This window comes from Talpa occidentalis, unplaced genomic scaffold (genome assembly GCF_014898055.3).
Source record: "Talpa occidentalis isolate TD23 unplaced genomic scaffold, MPIMG_talOcc4v2.1 talOcc4.13, whole genome shotgun sequence".
Classification (NCBI taxonomy): domain Eukaryota; kingdom Metazoa; phylum Chordata; class Mammalia; order Eulipotyphla; family Talpidae; genus Talpa; species Talpa occidentalis.
Window position 1 is genome coordinate 36,177,638 of NW_023601322.1, and position 26,723 is coordinate 36,204,360.

Sequence of the window (26,723 nt, forward strand, 5' to 3'; positions counted from 1 at the left end):
CCTTTGGAAAAACTTCCTAAATGTTCTAAAAATCACTTAAAAACAGAATGAGTTACTTAATTAAATTCCTCATCACTAGGAACTGGAAGAACAAGGCAACCCTTACCAGGGCTGTTGCGCATTACTTTCTACCAGGGGGCAGGAGGTGGTCCTGGATGACCTCTAGTGCTGGATGATCTCTATGGCACAACAAACAGCTCTGTCCTGGTCTTCAGAAAGATGCTGTGTGTGCTCAGATAAGCCCAGTGATATCAAACCAGGAGGTGTTAAACCATTATACCAAAGTGCATGTTAATTCTGAATAGCACAGGGACCCTGGAGATTAGTGAATAATAAATAAAGCATTTCTTCTTTTGTTCATAGCGTCTGTCCCTGTTCATTAACTCTCTCTTTCTTGGCAGCCAAGGGGGTTTCTGGGAGGCCTAACGCCTTTGGGTATTCCCAGTGATGAGCCAAGCCACTAAACAGCTTGAAGCGCACCTCCTGCACTCCCTAAAGGGACAAGTCAGTCTCCTCCTTATTTTCATCAGCAACACCTCCCTTGTCCTCTCTCGCCTGCTCTGTATACCAAATATGATACACATGCTCTCTACACATGTTCACACCGTTTTCCATTGGCAACATTTGTAAATGGCTCGAACACTGGAAGGATATCTAATTATGACCTTATTTTTAAGCTATTCATTTTATTTTTTCAAGGTTGTATGATGAAATGCCATTTTATTACTTGGAATTTTAGAATAGGAGGCTTTTTCTTCTCAGAAAGGAAATTAATCTATCTGCCTTTTCACTGTGACCATTTTCTGTTTTGATAGATGAGAAGTGACTGAAAGCAAGTACCGGAGAATTCTCCAGCTCATGAGGACAGTCCGAAGGGGCCGTTCATTTCTGACCTGCCCACATGACTCCAATAGCACAGATCGCAGCTAAGCCACACCCCAGAGGGTCTCCACTAGCCCTGAAGCATGCAGATCCCCCTCTGTGAAATTCTCCCTGACTTCCACATACTGAATTCTTCTGATTCTCCTATTTCTCTGGTGTTAATTCCATACCCCTTTTGTTGGTTTCAAGTTCTCTTCTTTTCATTTAAATATCACTCTCCCTGTTTTCCAGAGGTCTCTCTTGCCTGCAGTCCTAATTACCTCATTAAAAATTATTCTCAAAATTTTATATCCCTCCCTGACCTCTTGCCTCAGTCTCAGACCTGCTTGTAAACTGCCTTCTTGGCACCTCCACTTGGGCAACCTGCTAACCTGAGATCCCAACAACAGCCCACTACCTCGTCAGTACCCGTCCCAGGTCAGTTCCTATAGGCCTTCCTCAGTTGAAAAACAGTGGAGCTTAACCAAATTATCTCCAAGTTTCTTCCTAAATCTGTAACACGGTGATTTTGTCAGACATTGAGCTCATCCTCATCTCCAATAAAAGCTCTGTTTTTGCTTTGTTTTCTACACGACTTAGTCTAAACTAAACTCAAACCCCCAAAGATCTTGAGGGGGGTTATTTTACTTTAGTTTGCCTAAAATCAGCAAAGCAAAACTCAGACTAGGTCCTGCCTCCCGCCTGGGGGTTTTCACACTTTACCCCATCTCAACATTTCCCAGTCAGCCTCTTAGCTCTCTCTTCTCTGGGACACGTAGTACTCCAGCTTGCATGGAGATGGTCTGTTCAGGTTTGCTTTTTTTTTTTTTAAGATTTATTTATTTATGCATAAAAGAACTGGGGTACAGTCCAGAAGGGCAGGGAGGAGGGGTGAGGGGGAAGGTGAGAGATTCACCAGAGACAGAGTGGGGAATAGATCAGGCAGACTGATTGAAATAAACTGCTGAGGGGAGCAGCGGACGAGACAGCAGAGGTTGTCTGTGCCATGTGGGTAGCTCCCTGGCTGGGGATTGAACTCATGCTGCAGTGGCTGCTGATAGCTTCATAGTGCTGTGCTTAACCCCTTGCGCCACAAGGGAGGCCCTGTTCAGGTTTCCTAAATACTCACACCCCACTTGCCTGCTTTGAAATTTTTCTTATGCTTTTGCTCCCCTGTAAACACCTCTTTTCACTCCCAAATTCCTCTGCCTACTGGCTTCACACACTTTTCCAGGCTGTTCTCAAATGCCACCTGAAAGGAAGCCTTTTTAATCCCACTAACCAAAAGTGTCTCTTGGACATCTTTTGGATGTTCTTTGCCAGTCACTCTTAACCTTGGTTGTGCATTTAAATCACCTGGAAAGCTTTTCTGAAATCCCAATCCACAAGCTGCACCCCAGACCAATTAAATCAGAACCTCTGGGGAGGAACCTCCAGTGTTTTCATGGCTCCCCGGGTGGCTCCAATATGCAGTCAAGGTCGATACCGCTGCGTTGCACCATTTATCACTTTCTTCCTTGTAGTTGTAATTACGCTGTGTTTATCTTATTCCCACTACTAAATTTGAAACTCCTTGAGGGCACAGACCATCTTACCACATCTGCTTATCCCCTGCAGTTCTTAGTGAATCAAAGATGCCATAAATATTGTTGAATTGAATTTGGAAACTTGAAATTAACCATAAACTTCAATTTTAAATGTTGCATATGATTTTAGAAGACAAATCATATCAGTGGAGGACTAATCTGCATTTAAAACAACCAGTGCTATTTGCTGTTACCAAAAAAAATCCTGATATGACTTAGAAATCAGAGTAACTCTCTTTAAAGACCAATGAACTGCAAATATGTGTGTGGCTGATGGTGTCCTCTGATTTTACACTTTCTTTTCTGAACTCTTCAGAAATAAAATGAGTGTGCCACTATTCTTTGAGAACTGACTATAAAATATGACTGTGTATATATGCTCATTTCGAATTGAAACAAACAAAAGCAGTGACTTGATTTGCCTTCCCCAGCGCCCAGACAGACGGTACCACAAGCAAAACTGCAATGTGAACTTAACACAGAGCATCTGACCTCCTTTCACAAACCACAGAAAATGAAATGAAAAATGAGACAAGGAAGACTCCCAGCCTTTCATATGGCTACAGTTGCTAAGGAAACTATTTTCTTTAGCTTCAACCTGTCCAGTACAGCCTGTTCCGTTTCACATGTTCTTCTAGATTTTTTTATATCAAAGCAGGAAAAGATGATAGGGAATGAAAGTCAGAATTGTATTGTCCAAACAGAGCCTTGTGTTGTTTTTCTCTGCTATGCTCTTTCCCTGTCACCTAGAATATTTGCCACCTGGCAAAACCCTCCTGGAACTAAAATCATAGAATTAGCCGATAAGGCAAATGAAACAATGGGAAGTCCTATTTGACATGCAGCAGTAGCTAAAAAACTGCTTTCTCACCCCAATCGGGCTTTCTTTCCTGCTGGGAAAATAGGAGGCAACTCTTAACACAGCAGGAGAAGTGCCTCAGCCCTCTCCTGCCCCACATCTCTGGAGTAAGTGCTCCAAGATTCTCAGCACCGTGAATACGACCTGGAGCTCCCAGGCAGCACCCAAATTGCACACATGGGAAGATGAGGGAGAGAGCCCCAAAGTCTCCAAGTCAAGCTAGGGTAGATAATAGACTGGTAATGAGAAACAGAAATCAAAAATAAGGATGCCTGACTTGGCTGATTCTTTGTCCTCTCCGAGAAACTAGAAAGAGAAGGAAGAGCACAGGCGCATATGACAGGAAGAAAGGAAGGATTCCATCAACACCAGTTAAATGAGCAAATATTTCCTCAGAGTCTCCTGCCAAGGTACTATGCCCGGGCAGCAATTGGCAAGGGATTGATTTTGAAAAGTAATTCAGTGATAAGTGTTGCTGTACTGCATATTCAGAGACGACCCTACTTTCTTCCTCCATTTTCCATCAAAACTTTTTTTTTTCTTTTTTTGCTCTCTGTGAGACTGATTTACTTCTTCCTCTCATTCTACCTAAAGATGGCATAAAAAAAAATTTCTTCATACAGGACACTGGTAGCATTACTTGAATCAAGGAAGGGAAAGCAGGTGGCTGGGAGTAGGTAGGAGCAAAGTTTTTCACTGTTAACCACTTGGCTCTTTTGAATTTGGATCTATGTGAACATTTGCAAACAAATCAACAGAGCTCTCCTGTCTCACCTGCTGCTCCCCTTAGCAGTGTGTTTCAGTAAACCCACCTGCTCTGCTCCTCACTCTGTCTTAGGTGAATCCTCTCACACCCTGCACCCCTGGCCTACACCCCAGTTCTTCTACACAAAAATAAATACATAAAATCTTTTGTAAAAAATGAAAATAAATCATTTTAAAAGTTTAACAGTTTACCCAAGTTAAAATGTCTAAACTAAACTATGGCTATTTTTTAGGATGTCTGGAGCAAATGTGTATTGATTTTTTTCAAATTTATAGGATTTTCATAGGATCTAGATAATATATTAAATATGTTATTATCTAGTTACTGATTCTATGAAAGGCAAATATAAGCATAAATTTATGTTACACATTATGCAATAATACTGTTTTTATTATATATTACTATATAATGTAGATCACACGGATATACTTTGAAGATATAGAATCCTGTATCATGCAAACAGTTTAACCAATTCTTTTTATTCAGCTCTTGGGAAATTACAAATATGCCAGTAATAATACTATAAGATCTAAAGATACTTTGGCTTTTCTCGATCCTCCATCAGAAAACATTTCTCCTTGAGGTTCTGGCAGAGGCCAGGCTGAACAAGGGACATGGACACTGGAGTCTGAAACTGTGGGCAGGTGGGTCCAGTTATCACTGGTATGTGAGACCCATGTTCTCCTACTTCCTCAGCTAGAAAATAGGAAGCATAATATAATTATGGTAATCTGAAAAGGTTAATTAGTGACCAATGGGATTCTCTCAGGTGGAGTGTGAAACCTGTCCAAACATTGATTACATTTGTTTTTTCTTCATTTTGCAAGTGAGTGAATCTGCCCTGTCTTCTCTCAGGTGTTTGTTTCCTGGCAGGGGAGTTTCTGTGAATGTTTCAGCTGGAGGCTAAACCCAGAGATTGCCATGTGGTCACATGGGACTGCATGGGTAGTTTTAAGATTTCTGGAAATCTACTCCACAAAATCAATAGATCAAAAGGATTTCCTGAATCTAAAAATCATGACAGTAAAATACAAAAGAAATCTACTCAAGGGGCTTCCCTAGTGGCACAAGGTGTTAAAAGGAAGCCTGTAAAGCTGTCCACAGCCTCTGCAGCACAAGTTCGATCCCCCAGCCAGCCTGGGAGTTACCCACATGGTGCAGCAGACCTTTTCTGCTTCGCCCGCTGCTCCCCTCAGCAGTGTACTTCAGTCTGTTCTGTTCCCCACTCTGTCTCTGGTGAATCCTCTCACCCTCCATGCCTCTGGCCTGTACCCCAGCTCATGTATGCATAAATAAATAAATCTTTTAAAAAAATGATGAAGTTAACAGGTATTTAAAAAAATAAAAAAGAAATCCACTCAAAACAAAATATGAAGAGCATCTTATAATCTGGTCTAAACTCAGAATTCTACCCTCATCCTTTCCTCTAGGCGTAGCAGGAAAGATCCATGTGGCAGGAAGGGATCTTGGTACTTATCCCCAAATGTCTGGGGTTCCCAGCCCTGCCTGAATTTGAGAGCCACTTGGGGAGCAGGTAAAGAACATCTAAGTCCCAGACCTGTTCCAGAATAATTAAATCAAAATCTCTAAGTAGCAGATCCTGGGTGCTTTCCAGGATGAGTCCCAGATTTAGAGGAAGAGAAATTAAAAATGTGACTAGTCAAAGTTAAAAATATTTCTAAATGCAAGGGCTATCTTAAAAAAAAACAAACAAAAACAAAAAACATGGTATTTATTAGTCGTTAAGTCTGCGGTGCCAAGGCAGGTAGGTGTATGTACAGGTTTGTGTGCACAGGAAGTGTGTTTTATGCAATATGTTTCTTGGTATTATTGTTCTTTTGTTTGCTTGTATTTACAAAAGTGCTTTAGAAAATAAAAACTTGGGGCAACCTGCACATGGAAAGGCATACATCAAAGAAATAAAAGATGCCACTTCCCACTAGGGAACACTTTTGTTGCCTAGGAGCCAACTACTTTGCCTGCCTGAGAATGCACACTTCCATCTAAAACCTTGGCCAACCCTCCCGAGCTGGCTGAAAGATTCTACTCTGGGCCAGGAAGCATTTTCTGTTCCCCACAGCAACTGATTGGCAAGGAGTTTGCTCACACATGCACATTCTCTCTCTTAGGTCTCATGGCCAGAAGCTTTTTGGGCACTCTAAGCAAAACTTCTCCTTGCAGGCTTCCTCATCTTCAGAATGCACGTCTATATGCTCCACACACATATGTATTTTGGCAGGGAAGAGATTTCCTTTAGGATTTCCTTTGAGGATGCATTTAAAGCACACACTTCAGGCAGGGCCGAAATGATCTGTGGACAGAGACATCTGCAGGCAAATTATATGTTCTTTCCACCTAGCACAAAATTCGATAGAGCATCCTTCGGTCTGGGGAAAAGAGGGTGGGTGGAGAGCTGAGGAATGTCTTCATTTCCTTTTCTGTCATTAAGCCCCTCTGTCGCCTGAGCTTTGCAGCTCCAGGCAGACTCCCATCTCCAACGTGAGGCCAGGCTGCTTTGATTTCGCTTCATTTGGGATCTAACTCAACCTTGTTATATGCCAAATACCCTCCAGGGTGTCCTACTTTCTGGATCTTCTCCTGTGTCAAAGCTCCAGTGGCTCTGTCTTTCTGTCCTTTAGGAGAGCAGTGGTCCACCCTTGCCAGAGAAAGCGCTAAGCTGGTTCGCCTGCTATTTAAAACTGTGCAAACTCAGATAGCACTCTTAAGTGAAAATTACGAAAATTTTTTAAATTGTGATAAAATTATACCAGCCAGGTTTGAAAATAAATGGAGTGTGCTCTGAATTTGCTTGGAAACAAAGTAATCCAAAATTCATTTGGAAATTGGGCTGGGGGAAAAATATCCTCCCCTTTTCTTGCCCCTGCTCAGATTTTTCTTGGTTCCTTTCTTCCCTCTCTGTCCAAACCCAACTTATTTCCACTTCTAGTCATTTCTCAAGTCTGCAAAACTAATGGAGGTGGAAGTAGGTTTGTTTTGAGAAACTAAAAATATTTCAAACCATACTGGCTCCAGAGGAAATTATGGTGCACTGGAATTTCATGAGCTCTGTAGTTACACAGTCCTGGGGTTAGATTCTGATCTGCCACAAAATAACCATGTACCTTGAACAATTCTCTTTATCTCCTTGGGCCTCAGTTTCCTTGTTAGTAAAAGAAGGATAATATCTCAGAGTGTTAGGATGGCTTTTAAATAAAATAATAACATGAGTTATTAGTGTTTATGCAATATTGTCATTAGAAAATGCAAATCAGTTAGGAGTAAGGAATTGAGAGCTCAAATTCATCTTTTGAATTCACTGGTTATATTACCTTGGACAAGTTACTTAACCCAGACATCTAAGTCCCAGTTTTTTCAAATATTGAATAGAAATTTAAATTTTAGCCCATAATATGTGGCATATTATAAATACTCGAAAAGCCATAATTTTAGTAAAGCACTAAAACTTTCAGATTCATAAAGATAATTATATTTTTCTATAAACACGTAGGTAACTATCTCAAAATATTTGCTTTACTAGTGCTTGGGAAATTTGCTGAAGAATATATCTGTCTCCCTTCATACAATAATTGTGTTTATGTTGAATTATCAAGCTCTTTTTTAATGTGGATTATTTGTTTCTAGCATTTGAATCAAAGAGAGCTGACTGATAAGTAATGGCCACTAAAATCCTTAGGTATAACTGAACCATGTTGCCCCTATGTAAGACAATCAGCTACTCTATAATTGATCTGACCAGCAGTGAGGATCTTACGGATAAAAAATCAACCTGTGAAAATCTTCATTGCAATTAAGGATTTTAGTGGTTCAGTGCGAAGCCTGTCTGGTCTTGATAGGAGCTTGGTGATGGGGGTGTGGAGAAGTCAGTGTGTAGGACAATTGTGTTCCAGTCAGAAATCAGACCAGACTGCACTGCAGCCCGCCTGGCAGACCATGTCCCGAGACCCCAAAACCCCGAGACCCCACAGACCATGTCCCGAGACCCCACATCGTCTACCCCAGCTACTTCCTGTTAGTGCAGATACAGTAATGAAAGGACACCATCCGATTTTGCCTCTACATCAGCCACATCCATCCCAAAGGGAGTATGTTGAAGGGATAAAAGAATCTGGTCCTGTGAAGAGGCAGGAGAGTGGGAGAAAGCAGATGGCAATGCTTCTTCTTTTCTTTTATTTGCTTGTCTTTTATTTGCAATTTGTTTGACATACATGGATAAATGGGTGCAAGAAAACTTCATGTGACTTGAAAGAATCTTTAGATTCTGCCAAGTAGGAATTTTCTGTCACTATTTTCAGTGATTAATTCATTCCTGAGTGAAGGGTAATCAACTCATCCAAGCTTTTTTTTTTTTTTCTCTTACCACAGGCCCTTGGCCACCCATGAAAATGTATACAGTTGCACACACACACACACATCTTTCAGCAGCACCCCTCAAATCACCTCAGGTCAATAACTGCTTATTTTATCTTTCCAACAAGTAAATGTTCTCAAGTAGCTATTGTCTCTATTCTCACACCATGAACCACTGGACACATCAGCCGCCTCCACCCTTTATGACATGTTTATAAAACTGGAGACTGACACTTGCTATTGTTATTTTTTTAAAGATTTATTTATTTATACAAGAACCAGGGTACAGGCCAGATGCGCAGGAGGGTGAGAGGATTCACCAGGGACAGAGCGGGGAACAGAACAGGCAGACTGACGAAATACACTGCTGAGGCGAGCAGCGGGTGAGACAGGAGAGGTCTGCTGCGCCATGTGGGACCCTCGCCAGCCGGCCAGGATCGAACCGGTGCTGCAGAGGCTTTGGACAGCTTCACAGCGCCGTCCTCAACCTCCTGCGCCACCAGGGGAGGCCCATCACTTGCTATTGTTATTCCATGAGCTCGCACCATGCCTGACATACAGTAGACCTTCATTAAAGTGAAGAAGGAAGGAGGGAGAAAAAGAAGGATGGAAGAAGGGAGGAAAAGTTATTACAGTTTAACATTAACTTGCCCCGATTTTAGTCATTATCTTGCTTCTTTATCAGTTTTGGTGTAATTTCAAGGTTCCAGGGGAAAAGAATGATTCAAAATTAAGATCAAATACTTTTTGCTCAAAATAAACATATTTAATAAAAGAACGGGCTACAGATAGGCAGATGTTATTTATCCATAAACACATGAAGCATAAAAATCAGAACTCTGGTAAAATTCCACCACAAGGAAATGGTTAAGTAAATACGGTAAGTCAGCAGAAGACAATGTCACCTTAAAAAAAACTGTGTTTTACATTAATCCAAAGGCACCTGTACCCTTATGTTTATAGCAGCACTATTTACAATAGCTAAGCTATGGAAACAACCCAAATGCCCCCAAATAGATGGCAATCAAGAAGATGTGGTACATATACACAATGGAATATTACTCAGCAATCAAAAAAGATAAACTCATGCAATTTGCAGCAACATGGATGGAGCTGGAAGGGATCATGATCAGTGAAATAAGCCAGAAAGAAAAAGAAAAATACCAGATGGTCTCACTCATTGCAAGAATTTAGAAAACCTAAATAAGGGACCAGGAAAAAAGACTAATTATAATAAAATCAAAATCAACAAGCAACTATAAACCAGAGACACATTACAGGAGTCAGGGGAGGGAGTAGGATCAAAACAAGGTGGGTGGGAATTGTATGGGGACTATAACCAAGATGAAAATGCATACATTGTGAAAAACGATGTAAAAAATATATAAAATTAGGGCCTCCCCGATGGCACAGCAGTTGAGCGCTGGGTTGTGAAGCTGCCTGCAGCCTCTGCAGTGCTGGTTTGATCCCCCCCCCACCACAGGCGAGAGTCCCACATGGCATGCAGACCTCTCCTTCCGCCCACTGCTCCCCTCAGCAGTGTACTTCATCAGTCTGCCTGCTCTGCTCTCCGCTCTGACTCTGGTGAATTCTTTCACCCTCCCACACTTCTGACTGTACCCAGTGCTTGTATAAATAAATAAATATTTTTTTTAATATATATATATAATTAAAAAATAGTAATAATAAATAAATTATTTTTAAAAAACTGTGTTTTAGGGCAATATTTTACTGCAAGGAGAAATTATCACAATATATATTTAAGTGTAAAGAAAAAAATGTATAGTAGCTCCCAGTTTTGAATATATATATATGTGTATGTGTGTGTGTATAAATAATTATAGCCATGTATATGTGTGTAGAGCATACACATGAAAGGATAGAGATATATCCCAAAATGTTAATAATGGTTATTTCTGGGTAATAAATGAGAGGTAATTTTATTTTATCTTTATGCCTTTACATGTCTTTCCCAAACACTTGCAAAATTTACATGCTGTAAATTTAAAATCAAAAGGAAATTATTACAAGAAAATAAAAGCTATATGAACACTAAATGAGAAAGAAATAATTTAAGAAAAATTCTGCTTGCAAGTTCAAGATTCCAAGATTGTGATGGTTTGTACCAGATGCCATAAAGGCAGGAAGTGTTGTTATAACTACTGTTTTCCAGATCAGGATTCCCAGAAATTCTCATCGCTATGTGCTTACTTTCTGATTGCTTTATGCAGCAAACTGAGCTCTTATTTTTACTGCTCATTTTCCAAGCAAGGCTGACCATGGGCATGAGGGAAATACATATAAGTTAATGTTTAAGTCGTCCTGAAAACTGAAATGCCATCAAATTAGTTTTGTTGTTGTTGTTGCTGCCACTATTGTCTATTTATTTGTTTTTTTGTGAGGACTGTACAAACACAGACCCACACTCAGACAGGAAACCATAAAATAGCAACCTCACTGTTTGGAACTTCAGGAAGACGAGTATCTGTGTATACCATGATAACATCTGCTTCTAATTGAGATGATTTATCAAAGTGGCCATCAGCAAGAATGGGTCAGCAAGTGCATAAATCTAGTGCAAACACTTTCAGCTCTGAGTCTGCAAACAGAAAGTCTGGTCTTGTTCCTGACATTAAGTAGCTAACTGGCTGAACCCACATAAATCAATTAATCTCTCAATAACTCAGTCTCTCCATCTGCAAAGTGGAATTAATATTGGATATTGCCAATTTGTACCTCTGGCCACAAGGATCCTTCTCTCTCACTCATTTATTCTCCCAATAACCATATATTGAGGGCCTCCAATGTGCCTGATATTAATCCTACAGATGTCCTCCATCTTACATGATTCTTTATGCCCACAGACAGGCTGTCTGAGGATTCCTGGGTCCTGTTAAGCCTGTGTTCATGCTTCCTGTCACTTAGGCCACCAAAGTGGAAATGGAGGAAGACTGGGGAACACAGGAAAAAGGCACAGTAGGTGGCTGACGCTTGTGAGGGTGTGTTGCCCCGTGACAGATGATTGCATACGTAGCTGAACACAGTTGGTGTCTCAATAACATCACCACAGAAGCTGAGAGCTGGGTGGTCCTACCTGGAAATGATTAGTCTTTCTTGTGCTTTGTTTTGCATGTTTGTTTTATTTCCTTACTATGTTTTGGCTCTGTCACTGAGAAGTATTGAAAATCACAAGCAAATACACAGTAAACAAAAACATGACCCCATGTGCCACAGCAAGGTCAAAAGAGGGATGATTTAGTTTCTTTTCACAAATGCTAGAAATACTTCTCTGGTCTCACCAGCAGGAGGAAGGAAGACTAGGTGTGTTTGGGGAGGTGCAGACATTGCTGGTCTCCCTGAGCAGGAAGGCCTGACTGACACTGGAGCACTTGACTTAACACCTCAAAGGAACCCTGCTCTTTGGATTTAAAAAAAGAAAATCAATTCTAAGATTTATGAATTCTTATGACAGCACTGGGGTTGCCATATGCTCTCTGAGTCATAGTCAGTGAGACCAGAGCCCTTTCCATATAAACGATGGGGAAGTTTGATACTAGTTCAAATAGCATCGGTAGCCTGGCACAGGGTGGGGGCATTTCCAGGATGGGAATGAAACAAATAGCATGGTGGCTGGTTTGAAGTGCATCTCATTTTTCTTGTTTGGGTGAATCCAAGCCAAAAGGACAATTCCAAATTTTTAATTTTATGCAATAAGAACTTTTCGATTGTTTCACAGAATAAAGGGAAACAGAATAGAGGTGGAACTGCTTCATTCATGTGTGTCCTGGATACCAGTCCCCATAAGCAAGAAGGAATTTGCTTAGTGATGTAGGCAGAGCAAGAAGAAACAAGAATGTATCACATGGGAAGTGGTCACATTAACCTAGAGGAAAAGAACTAACCAGAGAATTACATGAGTAAAGTACATAGCAATGGGCTATATGATTGCTAAAAAATGTGCACATCCAGGTTCATAACAACATTATTCACAAGAGCCAAAAGGTAGAAGCAATCCAGATATCTAACGATGATGACTATATAAACAAAATGCAGTATAACACACAATGGAATAGTATTTAGTCCTTAAAAAGGAGGGAAATGCTAACACATGCTGCAACGTGGACAGCATAATGTCATGGGCATTATGCTAAGTAAAATAAGCCAACTATAAAAGAAAAAATGCTGCATAATTCCATTTTTATAGGGTGCATGGAGTAGTAAATTCTGACACAGAAAGTAGAATGAAGTTGCAAGAGGCTGGGCGACAAAGAAATGGGAAATTAATGTTTAATGGATACAGCAGCATTTTTTTTTAAAGATTTATTTACCCATGCATACAAGAGCTAGGGTACAAGCCAAAGATGCTGGTGGGGGGGGCGGGGGGAGATGATTCACCAGAAACAGAGTGGGGAACAGACTAGGCAGACTAACTGAATACACTGCTGAGGGGAGCAGTGGGTGAGACAGGAGAGGTCTGCTGCGCCATGTGGGTTTCTCTCTGGCCAGCTGGGGATTGAACTCATGCTGCAGTGGCTGTGGACCACTTCATAGTGTGGTGCTTAACCCCTTGCACCACCAGGGAGGCCAATACAGCAGCATTTTTATCTGGAAAGATAAAAAGTTTCAGGAAAGGGATAACAGTGTTGGTCACCCATAGGATAATACACTTAAAGTGGTAAATTTTGTTATTTATATTTACCACAATAAAGAAGAGTATTGAACATCTTTACCAAAGTTAGAGTAATTGTCTTTTAACCATGAAGATTTCTGTGAACACTCATCAGGAATTATTTTGCCTGTAATGATGATGTGTTTACATGTGTTCATCTGTCGACTTTCAGACAAGAGTGGGAGGGTGTAAAAAGATTATCCAGAGTGAAGTATAACATCTCTTGCCATAAAGAAAAGCGGGGTCCTTTCACCTGTTCCTGCAAAGCTTTCTCATGCAGGTGAAGGTTGAATCTCTGATATTTGTCGTACCACATACTATTATTCCATCACTTTGATCATCCAGTAGCACTGAATGAACATCTACAACATACAAGCCAGCTATTAAGTCAGAGAGGAAATTATAAAGAAATATGAGATATAACCCCTACCTTTTACCTATGTTGTAAGATACATGGAACACTTGAGACAATGAGACACATATGGGGATAAAAATGCCAATAAAGGAAAGCATTTAATAGCACTGAATCAACTTGGCAACCCTAAGAAATAAGAAATTAAGAAACATTAAAGGGAAGTGGGGGTAGCCAGGTAATTTCTCTAAGAGTTATAAAAGATTATAGGCACATATATTTTTGCACTCATAGTATATGTTTATTGAGTCTGTCTTGTGCCAGGGACTGTGCCTTTTATTATCAATTTTCTCATTTATTCCAAATAAGAACCTGTTAAGGTAGTTACCATCATCCAATATTATGGGAGAGAAGACAGCATTTTAATGAGACCAACTGTTCCATTCTAACTAACATTCCATGGGAAAGTAGGGTTCTCTTCCAAGATCTGCCCTTAACCCTATTCTTTTAAAACTTTGGCATCTTGCTGTATATCTGTATATCCTTTTGGGGGTTTTTTAGTACCCTTTAAATGGAACTTTGAATTGCCATGTTAATCAGATAGAGTAAACGATATTCAGGTTTGGATACCCAGAATCACATATGGACAAAGAAACAAAAAAAAAAAAGAAAAAAAGAAAAAACTCAGGTTGTGATTTTGCACCATAGAATGACAATTAGCATTCCAGGAATCACCCCAGCACTAATTAATCACGGATGTCACTGATGGCTCTAGGACACATGGATAAGAAACTGCTTTTAATATCCAATTCCATATTAAGGATAGTCCTCCTACGATTCTAGGAGAAAAGATAGGTATTAACATCTTCATAATGACACCCATTTATTACAGCATATAGAAAGAGCCTACAATTCAAGAATCTGAGTGCTGACTTTGTAAGGCTTCTGGAGACCAGCCTCATGCTTTCACAAGCCTCAATCTAAGCAAGGCCTCTGGATTCCAATATCTCACCCACCAATAAAAGTGATCATTCTTCCACAGCAGCTCTTCAATCTTAAAACGATACCTTCAGCAGCAATGACCAGAATATGTGGTTTTGGTCATTTTTGTAACAGAGCTTCCGCTTGTGCTGATTCATCTGAAGATTTTCCAGCCAGATGCCCCATTGGCAAAGCCCTGAAGGCTTCCCTTCATTAGTTCTCTGCTCCAGCCATCCGAGGCAATTCCTTCCTCTCCTCTCTCCTGATCTGCCAGTTGCAAACAGAATCCATCCAAAGAATAAACAAATCATCTGTAATGAATAAACAAAGCTGCTCTGAGGTATGTATGCGAAGGGTCTGCAGGGGTCACAACTTCATCCTGAGAGGGGGCTGCCTTTCTCTACCTCTACTCTTCCCTCTGGCAGGATTGAAGGCAAGGTGGAAAGGACAAGGACACCAGAAAATAAGAGAAACGTTTGCTACTGTGGAGAAAAAGCATCTAGGTGTTTCAAAATCTATTTCTGCTCAAATGTGTCCTAAGTGGTTTTTTTCCCTGGTGACTTTATTATAACGGGACTCAGAGAGTTTTTAAGTTTTTAAGTGAGCTGGACTTCGAGTCGCACTGCTAAGTAAGCAAAGAGAGAAATAACACAGGTTGTATGTATGTGTGCACATGTGTGTATGTTCAAGAACGCGTGCACCTGCATACAACTGTAGTCACAGAGGTTTTTTTTTTTAATCAGCAATACTATGTTTAGCTCCAAAGTTTTCAAAGGCAGTCAGTGATTACAGGGAGATAGTGAAGTGAGAACAGTTGGAAATATGCCATAATGTATTGTTCTCTTGATACTTGACCTTCAGACAAGAAGGACACACCTAGGTCAGGCCCTGCAGAAAAGAAAGGAAACCAACTTTTATTTAGTACTTACTTTGTGCACAGGTGACTCACTTAAGGTAGCTGATTAAATCCTTCAAAATACCTTTAAGTTAGTATTACTCGGTTTTCTATTTGTGGAAACTGAATTCCAGAAAGGTCAACTTACCTACGAGCCACAGAAAGAAAGTGGCAGAAATGGAATTCAAACCAGGTGTTCCACAAGTTCACCCAGCAGGGGGAAGCTAACTGAACAGGTAGAGAGAGAAACTCAAAAAAGACTCTGCTCATTAGCTAACAACCAAACAGAGCATAATTTTTCTTGATATGCCTTTGACAACCATTGATAGTCAAATACAGCACTTCGAAGGGCTCTGGACATGAAGCCAGGCATGACTACCATATACTAGGTCACATAAAAATCCTGCAAGACTCAGAACCTAATGACAGAACAAGGGTTAATTAAGGGCTATTGATTTTTAAATGTTTATATGGAAACATATTTAATTTTACTAAAAGATTCATATTCAGTATCTTGAACCCTTTTAATTAAAAATATTTTAAGAAAATATATAATCAATATAGCGCAATAATAATCTGTTAATAATCATTAGTCAGACCATAAGTTACACCTCAGCAACCTGTATAAATCAATGTCAACAAGTCTGATGTATAGGTAAAAATGTAGAGGCAAAAATAAATACTATGTCGAGCACTGGAATTAAAGACAGAGATTTGTGAAATGACAGTTTGACATAGATCAAAGATGGCCACAATGTTTTTACACTCCTCCCCTCAAAAGTCATTCTATAGGCTAGATTTCCTTGAATATAGGTGAACTTGACTACAGAAGTGACTCTGTCCATTCCTGAGCCCAGACTGACCATTTTTGGGAAGGTAGCCACCATGGTATGAGGAAGCAAGAACTGATGGAAATATGCTACCATGTTATGTATTATCTTCTTGACAACTTGACCTTAACACAAGAAGGCCGCATCTGGATAAGGCCCTGGAAAAGAGAAAGGAAAGAAACTTTTATTTAGTACTTACCTCATACACAGTTAACTCACTTAAGGTAGCTGAGTCACCTCAGAGAGCCTTTGTAGAGAGAAAATGTAGCTCTTGGCCATAGCCCCAGCTGAGCTTCCAATTGACAACCAGTAGCAAATACCTGTGTCAGTCACCTCAGACCCTGTCAAGCCTCCTCAGCTGGTGTTGTATGGAGTAAAAGTAAGCTATTCCAATTGAACCCTGCTCAAATGACAGATTTGTGAGTTAGAGGACTGTGGCTCTTTGAAGTCTCTGAACTTTAATGTGAATTACAATGCAGCAATAGATAACAAAACACATTCATTGTCTCCTTAGCATTTAACAGAATTTGAAATTGCATAGTCTTGTTTATATTTGTTTATTGTCTGTCTCTCCCTCTAGAGCATAAGCTGTATAGGGACAGGAACTGAGTCTGATTCATTCATCTCTCTATAAGTGGCACAAGGCAATTGCTTTGCCTAGGAGAGACAATCACTACAATGTCAATTGGATAAATAACTGAGAACAGCATAGTGCTTCCTATTCTACACTTCTTCCTTCTCTGATTTAAGCATCAAAACCATAAGTTAGAACCATTTAAAATATACTTCTACAAATGAACTACAGCAGAACAAAAATGATGGCTACCAGAGGGGGAAAATGTGGGGTGGAAGGAAACATGAGAGGGGGTCAGTTTGATAGACAGGAAAGTTACTAGAACTTTGAAAGTGGGTGCAATGTAGTATAGGCATATAACAATCTATAAAACTATACTGCTAAAATTTATGTAATATTGTAAACTGGTAAATCAATTTATTTAAAAAAAAATAAAAACACCAACAAGGGGGAAAAATATGTTTCTTGTATGAGATTTTTATGAAACAAAATAAAAGTAACAACTAGGAAGGATCAACAACTGGGCAAATATTAAACTCCACCCAATGCAGGGTGAGAACCACATAGTCTTTGGTCATGGAGGGCAGAGCCCATCAAATATTCAAATATGGCCACAGTGTCCATCTCTAAGGTGTTAAACAGCCTCTGTTTCATCCGTTGTTACTCAAATCCTAACACAGTAATCTAAAAAGGGTCATTCCAAGTGCCCTGCCCCACCTACGGAAGGGTGGAGCTGAGCAACAAGGAGAAGCTATAAAAACCTTGGGAAGAGAAGACTTGGGTGAGACACATGGAATAGAAAGACATGCTTCTTGGCCTTGAACTTCTACCAGGGACTTGAAGGACATGGAAGGACACACTTGAAAGAAACACAAGAGACCTGTAGGGAGGCTGACAATGGCAGTCTTCATCTTGACTTGCATTTTGGTTTTGCTCTTTTCCTTCCAGACTTGTCTGGTCCCTTCTGCCCCTTTTCTGTGGTTCCCCACCAGAGGGTGCCTTAGACTTGTGGCAAGCTTTTGGATATCAGTGGCCCTGCTTTGGGCCAACCCTGTTTGCCTGGGCATTGACCTGTGAGGGCATGGGTAACTTTGGTGTTTAACTGGAAACTATTATCTTTTCTTCTTTCTATTGCACACAAGTTCTATTAAAGTTCTTTTCTATTGAAGGTTTTATACATTAATAGTATTTTTTTGTCTTTATGGACTGGATGTCAGAACCCATTTAGAGTGTACATGTTTGGGGGGTCTCAGGATGCTCCTCAGTCTGCCAACTAATGGAATGCCATAACAGCAAGAATGAAAACAACACAGGATTTGGTCCTTGGGCAAGTCATTTAATCTCTCGGTGCTTCACATTCAAGATCTGCAAAGTTACTGTGTTAAAAAAAAAAAAAGTCCTATTTAATATGACTGTTACAGGTTTCAGGTGAAATAATAGTTGTGAAAACATTTTAAACTATAAACTGCACTTTGGTTATTAGTTATCACCATTATTTTCATGAAGATTGATAGCTAAAATCTGTGATGCATTTAAAACACTACCGGGTGCAGAGTAAGTGCTGTGCACATTACTGTGTAATATAATAAAATAGATAGGATCACCTTGCATCTGGCCTCACTTCACTCTACTTTCATCCTGGCTCAGAAACACTGGCCCTCTTTCTATGGTCTGAGTTTCTTCCCAACTCCGTGTCTTTGCACTAGTTGTCCCTCTACCTGGATCTTTCTATGCTTCCCTCTTACCCATTCTTCAGACCGCAGTTCTTCAGAGAGGCTTTCCCTGGCCATCCGATATAAGCAAATTACCTGTCCTTCTGTTAGGGGGAAAAGGATGTCCCAAAGCAAATTCCATATAGGCTTTGTGGACTCCACCCCCACCCCAGGTCAAAGCCAAAGACACTGGGAACTCCAAATCCCATCACCACCAAAGGGAAGGTGGCTGGGACCTGAGGGTGGGGTTAAGCAGCCAGGTGGATACAAAAGGTAGACACGTGGGCTTTGGGGGCTCTCCATTTTTTTGGGCTCTCGGCCAGCTCGCGGAGTCTGGCCAGCTCTGAGAGTGACTTTGGGTTTCCAGGTCGTCGGATCGGGTAGGACGCATTAAAGACTTTATTTCCCTATTTTCTCCCTGAGTTGTACATTTTCCTTATTTCTTTTTCTCTTGTAAATAAACCTTTTATTAACCCTTTTGCGTGTGTCTGTAGTAGAGTATTCATAAGTCCCTTTAAAGCGCGCGGGTGAGGACCCACAGCCAGGAACCCGTTTAATATCGGGGTTGCTCTATAACACTTCCACAGCCCATTTTTATTTTTCCTATATGTGATTATCTTATTTCTCCGTGTACTACTTTACTGTCTGTCTCTCCCTCTAGGGCATGAACTTACTGGGAGAGGGGGCCATGTCCTCGGATATGGGAAATTTCCTGGCACCTAATAGGTATTCAATAAATATCTGATGAATAAATAAATGAAGCTTTTTTTCTGGCTACCTTCTAGTGTGTTGATAGTTCTTATAAAGTTGGGCCTCCCCCATGGCGCAGAAGGTTGAGCGCAGTGCTGTGAATCTGTCCTCTCCTGTCGTGCCCGTTGCTCCCCTCAGCAGTGTCTTCGGTCTGTCTGCCTGCTCTGCTCCCCACTCTCTCTGGTGAATTCTCTCAGTCTCCCGCACCTCTGACCTGTACCCCAGTTCTTTATAAAAATTCTTATACAGTATACTATCCAGTACTGGAATCAACACACTAGGTGATATCAGACTAAGATTCATTGAAAATACTAATGACATCTATCAATACAGCCAGAAACCAAATGAGCTATTTATTCTACCATTGTAATCTTGACTCACATCAGGCTTTCAACTCAAATCCCTGAGTCTTTTTCCTATGTGCTACTCCTAGAGATAGTTTGCCCTTTCTGTGTTTATGCTTGTCCACACCTGGCTGGTGCCTTTAACTCTTCCCTCCCACCCATGCCGGAGGCCATCACAGCAGATTAAAAACAGTACAGCACCAGCAGCACAGGAACTGCCCCAGGCTCTGCCTACAACCCTCCTCCCACACCCTCTCCATGACTGCTGTCACGGATCACTGCTCTCAGCACCCCATCCCCCACATCTGGCTACTACCATCAAGTCCAGGCTTCAGAACCCAACCATCCCTCATCTGGGAGACAGGACTTCACAGTGCTGGGTGTGTGTGTGTGTGTGTGTGTGTGTGTGTGTGTGTGTGTGTGTTGAAGTCTACCTTAATAGATCGCTGTTGTGCCAGTATTTCTAGATTTTTATTGTCATTCAATATATTTACTAAACTCATCCTGCTTCCCATTCTCAACAAAGGTAATCCGTGTGTCATGAACAACCAATATCAAATAGTATAGATTAAAGACACCCTCTTCAAACATCCTCCAGGTTGACAATGATACTTTAATCAGCACACTCCATAAACTAATAGTTCCATCAGTGCTCTGTAAGGGTCATCCAATCCACGTGTTTCTTCACATTCAAAAAAAAAAAAAATGTGCCAAATGTCTTGCTGAAATTTGGTAGTTTGTTTGCCTATGTAGTTCTTATACCACACATGCAGGCAGTATACTGTTAAGAATTAGTAATACTCCTCTGAGTGTTGTAACCACTATTAACTTTACCCCCAACCACCCACCAAGAAATAACATGGGTAGGCACTGAGGTTCAGGATGGTGCCTCCTAAACCATCTAGACTAAGAGGGGTGTTGGCTAGAACAAACAATGCCTAATCAGTCTTGACCTGCTCTCCCCCCACCTCTCAGAGGGCCACAGAAGATGCAGATGGATTCCCCTGCCTGTCCTGGATGGATTTCTTGAGGAGGACAGATTGGTCACACACCCATATGGCTATAGTTCAAAGCACTGAGTTAAGCAGCAAGGTGCCTGAGGGACAGGATGTCTTTGTGCCAGAGCAAGAACACAGGCAGCTATAAACTTCTAAATCAAACCCCAAAACTGCTACTCAGTGGAGTAGGAATGGGGAAGCCATTAAGGACAGTCTATGTTATCTTTTGAAAGGGTCTTGCTCTATAAAGTAAGTGAAGTTAGCTAAGAATTACTTCCTTTATAGAAGAGTAGAAAGGATACCATTAATCTGACCTCCTCATCCTCTGTCTCTGCAAGAGAAAAAAAAAAACACTATTTATTCATGATAATATGATTTATTGGTCTTATATTGACATTTTATTGATATTTTTTCCCATTGACTAGGTCATACTGGTAAGTGACAGATATATGTCTAAACAAGATATCAATATCTAAAAAAAAAAAAAAAGATTAGCATATTCTCCTACTGTTTAAGGAGTTAACCTACTATTTGATGATTTAACATATTACAAATACTTCTTAGGTGACCAACTCAACAATGACCATTTGGGGTAAATGTATGAAAAATGGAGTCAAAAGCAGTTGGAAAGTTATCGGGATCAGAATTTGTAGCCCAAACTTATTTTAACCCACTTCCTAAAGTATATCTAATTTGGCTATTCACTACATTGACAAAAGAAAATCCCAGGAAAAAATACTGTAAAGAGTTGCAGGATATCATATTTTCTGTATTATCTGAGAAGAAATCATCATGAACCTTTTAGCTACACAAACAGAGCAGACATATAGATGCCTGACATCAGAAGACCTGAATCTAAGTCCCTTTTTTTAATATCAAGAACAAGCTTACTTTTGTTCATTCATTCAACAAATTTACCACATGCAAAATCCTTCACTGAATACTTTGAGGAGGATATCAAGAAACCACTGCTTCTACTCCAGAATTGTATCATGTTTTTGCAGAGGTATGACAAAGCCAAACATTATAACAATAGGAAAATGCCATACAATAATACAATGTTATTTTTTTCATGTTTATATCAGTTATCTGCTGCTATGTAACAAATAGCCATAAACTCAGCCACTTAAAATACAACATATTTATTACCCCATAGTCTCCTAGGGTCAGAAAGGCAACAATTTAAAAAGGCCTTCTAATTCAGGGTATCTCACAAGGTTGCAATCAATGAGTCAGTTAAAACTGGAGTCTCATCTGAAAGCTCCTGGGGAAGAATCTGCTTCTTAACTCATTCACGTGGTAGTTGACAGGAATTGGGGTTATTGGACAGAGGGGAGGGGTTCAGTTTCTACTTGGGCATTGACCCTCATATTCTTGCCATGTGGGCTTCTCAGACATGGCAACTTGTTTCATCAAGCCAGCAAGGATGAACATATGCTAACATGACTCAAGTCACAACTCTTACAATCTGGTCACAGAACTGGTGTCATCTCAAGACTGAGATATCCTATTCATTAGAAGCAATTACTAAAGGAAAGGAGATTATACAAGGCAATGAATATCTGAAGATGGAGTTGTTAAGGGCATCTTAGGTTAAGCTACCACAATGTTTAAAAATGAAAAGTAGCAGGCCTCCCCTGGTGGCACAGGTGGTTGAGCACCACACTGTGAAACTGTCCGCAGCCTCTGCATCGCTGGTTCTATCCCGGCTGGCCGGCGAGGGTCCCACATGGCGCGGCAGACCTCTCCTGTCTCGCCCGCTGCTCCCCTCAGCAGTGTATTTCGTCAGTCTGCCTGTTCTGTTTCCCTCTCTCTCTGGTGAATCCTCTCACCCTCCTGCACCTCTGGCCTGTACCCCAGTTCTTATATAAATAAATAAATCTTTAAAAAAGAAAATGAAAAGCAGCAAACTGAAAATGGAACTACCATATGACCCAGCAATTCTACTCCTAAGAATCTACCCAAAGGACACAAAAACATTAATTCAAAAGGATACCTGCACCCCTATGTTTATTGCAGCTATGGAAACAACAACCCAAATGCCCAAAAATAGATGACTGGATCAAGAAGATGTGGTGTATATATACACAGTGGATATTACTCAGCACTCAAAAAAGATAAACTCATGCCATTTGCAGCCACATGGATGGAGCTGGAAGAGATAATGCTCGGTGAAATAATCCAGAAAGAAAAGAAAAACATCAGATGATTTCACTTATAGAGGAATATAGGGAAACAAAATAAGGGACCAGGAAATTAATAATAACAATAAATTAAAAAACAAAATTAGCAGTCAACTAGAAATCAGAGATATTCTTCAAGGGAGGGGGAAGGAGAGGGATCAAGCAGGGGTGGGAAGATCACAGGGACTATGGTGATGGTTCACAGGTGAACTGGTGGTGGGAATTTTACAGGGACTACACTTGAGAGGAGAAAGAAAACATTGTACAAAAATGAACAATGATGTAAAACATATATAAAAATGAAAAGTAGCAAATATAAGGACCAAAAAAAATGGAGGTATTCAAGATTGGTCAATATTTTTTATTTCATAGATATTTTAAAAGAGAAAAAAAGTGATTTTGCTACTCCCTGATATTAGAGAGGTAAGGAACACAATTGTCCTAGAGGAGTCCCTACATGGGGAAAATAAAGGAAAGAAAAGATTGGGAAAGTAAAAAGACTTTTCTAGGTGCTGCTCGGGCCAAGCACTATAGACAGCACCATCTAACCAGCCAGTTCTGCAAGGTACTTGACTGCATAGCACATCTTCCAGAGGTAAGACAATGGAAGGAATTCTTTGCATTGCTAGAAAAGCAAACTCTAGCTTGATAGTGACTGTTTAAGATACCTTCAAAGTGAGAGAGGATAGAAATCATGAAACTTCCTAAACCTAGAGCATTAGATCCCACCTAAAAAGATATATGTCACATCAACTTTTCATGATTTTTTTAAAAGATTTATTTTATTTATACAAGAGCTGAGGTACAGCCCAGAGGCGCTGGAGGGTGAGAGGATTCACCAGAGACAAAGCAGGGAGCAGAACAGCAGATGACATAAAACACTGCAGAGGGGAGCAGCAGGCAAGACAGGAGAGGTCTGCCGTACCATGTGGGTATCTCCCTGGCCAGCCAGGAATCAAACCCGTGCTATAGAGGCTGTGAACAGCTTCACAGTGCTGCACTCAACCCACTGAGCCACCAGGAAGGCCCAACTTTTCATGATTTAAAAGGCCACACATGTACTCACTATTCCTTAATCCTGGTCTCAACAACTGAGCCTAATGAAAATACAATATTTGGAGAATTGCTTATATTGTCATTTTTGTCTTGTTATGTCTTCTATTTAAATGAATTATAAAACACTCTGTACCCTACACACACTTTTTAATTTATCTGCTGAGAATTAAGTGTCTGAATCAAGATATACTTGGTACTGAAATATGTGATCAATAAATTTTATATTGATTACAACTCTTTGGCACCAACAAGTATGATGAAATTTCTTAATTGACTAGTGACAATAAAAGCTATTAATAATGGAAGTAAAATTATCATCCCTGATATAACTCTAGAGTTGCTCTGTCAAGGATGTTCTGGTAATATCAAAAGTACAATAAACAGCCTCCAATTTTCTTCTTCAAAAGGAGAGAACAGGGCCTCCCTTGGTGGTGCAGGCAATTGAGCGCTGTGCTGTGAAGCTGTCCGCAGCCTTTGCAGCGCCAGTTCAATCCCTGCTGGCCGGTGAGGGTCCCACATGGCGCACAGACCCCTCCTGCCGCACCTGCTGCTCCCCTCAGCAGTGTATTTCATCAGTCTGCCTGGTCTGTTCCCCGCTCTGTCTCTGGTGAATCCTCTCTCTCACCCTCCTGCGCATATGGCCTGTAACCCAGTTTTTGTATAAATAAATAAATAAATCTTTTTTTTAAAAAAAGGAGAGAACAATTTATGGCCAGGGAAATTGAAAGTGTCCATTAAAATCAGATCCCACACTGTTAAAATAAAAAAAGGGAAAAAACCTGATACAATTTTTGAAAATCAAGAAGTTCAAGTTATTGGTGGCAAAGATATTTCTCTCTTTTTCTTCAGGGCTTTGGGGAAAATACTGTGTTGCAAAAGAGGATCATTAATAGAATTAGACTCACTCCAATTGCCTTCTCATCTATCAGAGTATAAGCAGGATACTGTACTTATTCAACCTGTAGAAGTAGTAGAAATGTCACACATAGCAGGAGAGTTATTCAATTTATATCTTCATTAGAACTACATAGATTTCTTCATGGAAACAGATGATCTTATGAGAGCCAGTGAATTTCTGAGTTTTGCAGATATCCTCAGCGGTGACTAGAACACACACTCTTTACTCAAGTAATACAGTACATCCATAGCTAAAGGGGTGTGAGCCTTTCCAATAAAGCCTGAAGATTTGATCATTCTCAAGAAAGAAGATCAAGTTTTTGACCCTTGCACAAGCCCCAGTGGTATGGAGAAAATTGCCTAGCAATAAAAGTACTTTTTTCTAACTTCTATTTACCAGCTTTCTGCCTCCAAACTTAGTTGTTGCAATACCTTGCTTTGTTAATCATTCCAAAGAGAAATCAAGCTCAGTTTTCTTTTATCCAAGATATTGGGGAGGCTCCCTCTGAAGCAACACATTGGAAGGTTGAAAATGGAAGCCCTCACTGACAGGGAGCATGGAATGACAGACCCAGACTGTGGAGATGAACTACAGCTTCCTGGAGGTCAGCCTGAAAAGGAAGCTTTGAGGGAACCCACTGAAACCACTGAGCAAACCTCCTCTCTTCCTTTGAGTCAGAATAGTGGAAATGAACTGCCTGCCAGCCAACTTCAGCCCTTCTCAACCAAGAGAGACATGGAAGAAGAAGGCATGACCACGGAAGACTATGGGAGCAATGGGACATAGAAGCCAGTCTGTCATATTAGTTTTATTCAGTGGTACTTGAACAGAGATAATCTATTTTCAGGTGACTTGCATTTTTTAAATTCTTCACTTGTAGCATTTCAACACAATGAACTGGCTCTACTGTCTTCTTGAATGTAATTAGAAGATCAGGGCTTCAAATAATCTCTTAATTTTTTCTCTAGCATTTATTCAGTCATGTGAGTTGTGTTGGGAGGGATCAGTGTGCATGAGGTATGTTTGAACCTTATGCAAATATCAGAAAATGTGAAGGAAGAATTCAGAATAAAGAAATACGGGGATTGAAATAAGCTTTATAAAATGGTTAGAATGCAATTATGAGTGTAGATAAACTTTGTACCCTTAAAAAAAAATAGTTCTTCATTCCAAAGAGATCACTTAGATACCATCTTGTCTGATTCAAGGGTCATGAAGACTAGTTAGAAAAGTCTAAGAGAAAATGACAAGTGTCCAATTAGCCAATGGCAGCAGGACAAGAGGAGACAAATAATTGTAGGTATTACCTTAGTAAACAGGATTGGTTGCTAACTCAGTATGCCCTGACTGTCTGGATTGAGCCACAAGGTGAGTGAATGATGGCACATTAACTGAAGCAAGGCATATCTGAGGAGGTACTGGCATTCCAGAAAAAGGAAAAGTCCATCTGTGCACCTTATTTGGAGGAGTTTCACAGTTACCTCAGTTATAACATTTAGTGATTTCCAGAGACATCCCAGGGTCTGCAAATGAGCTGCTGTCCTGAAGAGATTGGCTGAGTGCCTCCTTATACCCTTGACTCTCAAATCATAGAACCACTTTGGGTGGCTGCTAGAATTCTTCATTACATTTTAGGATAATGATCCTTCTTTCAAACAGAACTCAGGAGAAACCAAAGAAAATTAATCACGCAATGCCTGCTGGAATGTTGATTTACTCCTTTCCCCAACCCCACCGTCCATGACCCAGAGCTCCTGTGACTCACACAAGGAGAGCACCTGGACGTACTATAATCCAGGTTCCAGGAGACAGGCAGGGGGGCCATCGGGTTCTGGGTCATGGTGCATTCACATTATGTCCAGCATTACTTGGTAGCTAGCAGAGGAGAAGGAAATGGGGAGGCTGAGGACCTTACACCTAAAAGTTCAGAACAAAGACTGGTTCTCAGGAGAAAACTTGCCTTGACCTGGATTAGACTACCCCAGGCTAGTCAGTAACCTATGTCACTGGGAGGGTATCACCCCACCCTCTGCTCTAACAA

General features: G+C 40.5%; 1 pseudogene; it reads left to right on the top strand.

The window, feature by feature from the left end:
- Positions 1-23,185: 23,185 nt before the first annotated feature.
- LOC119242798 (cell cycle checkpoint protein RAD17-like) lies at positions 23,186-25,468 on the top strand (annotated as a pseudogene).
- Positions 25,469-26,723: the final 1,255 nt, after the last annotated feature.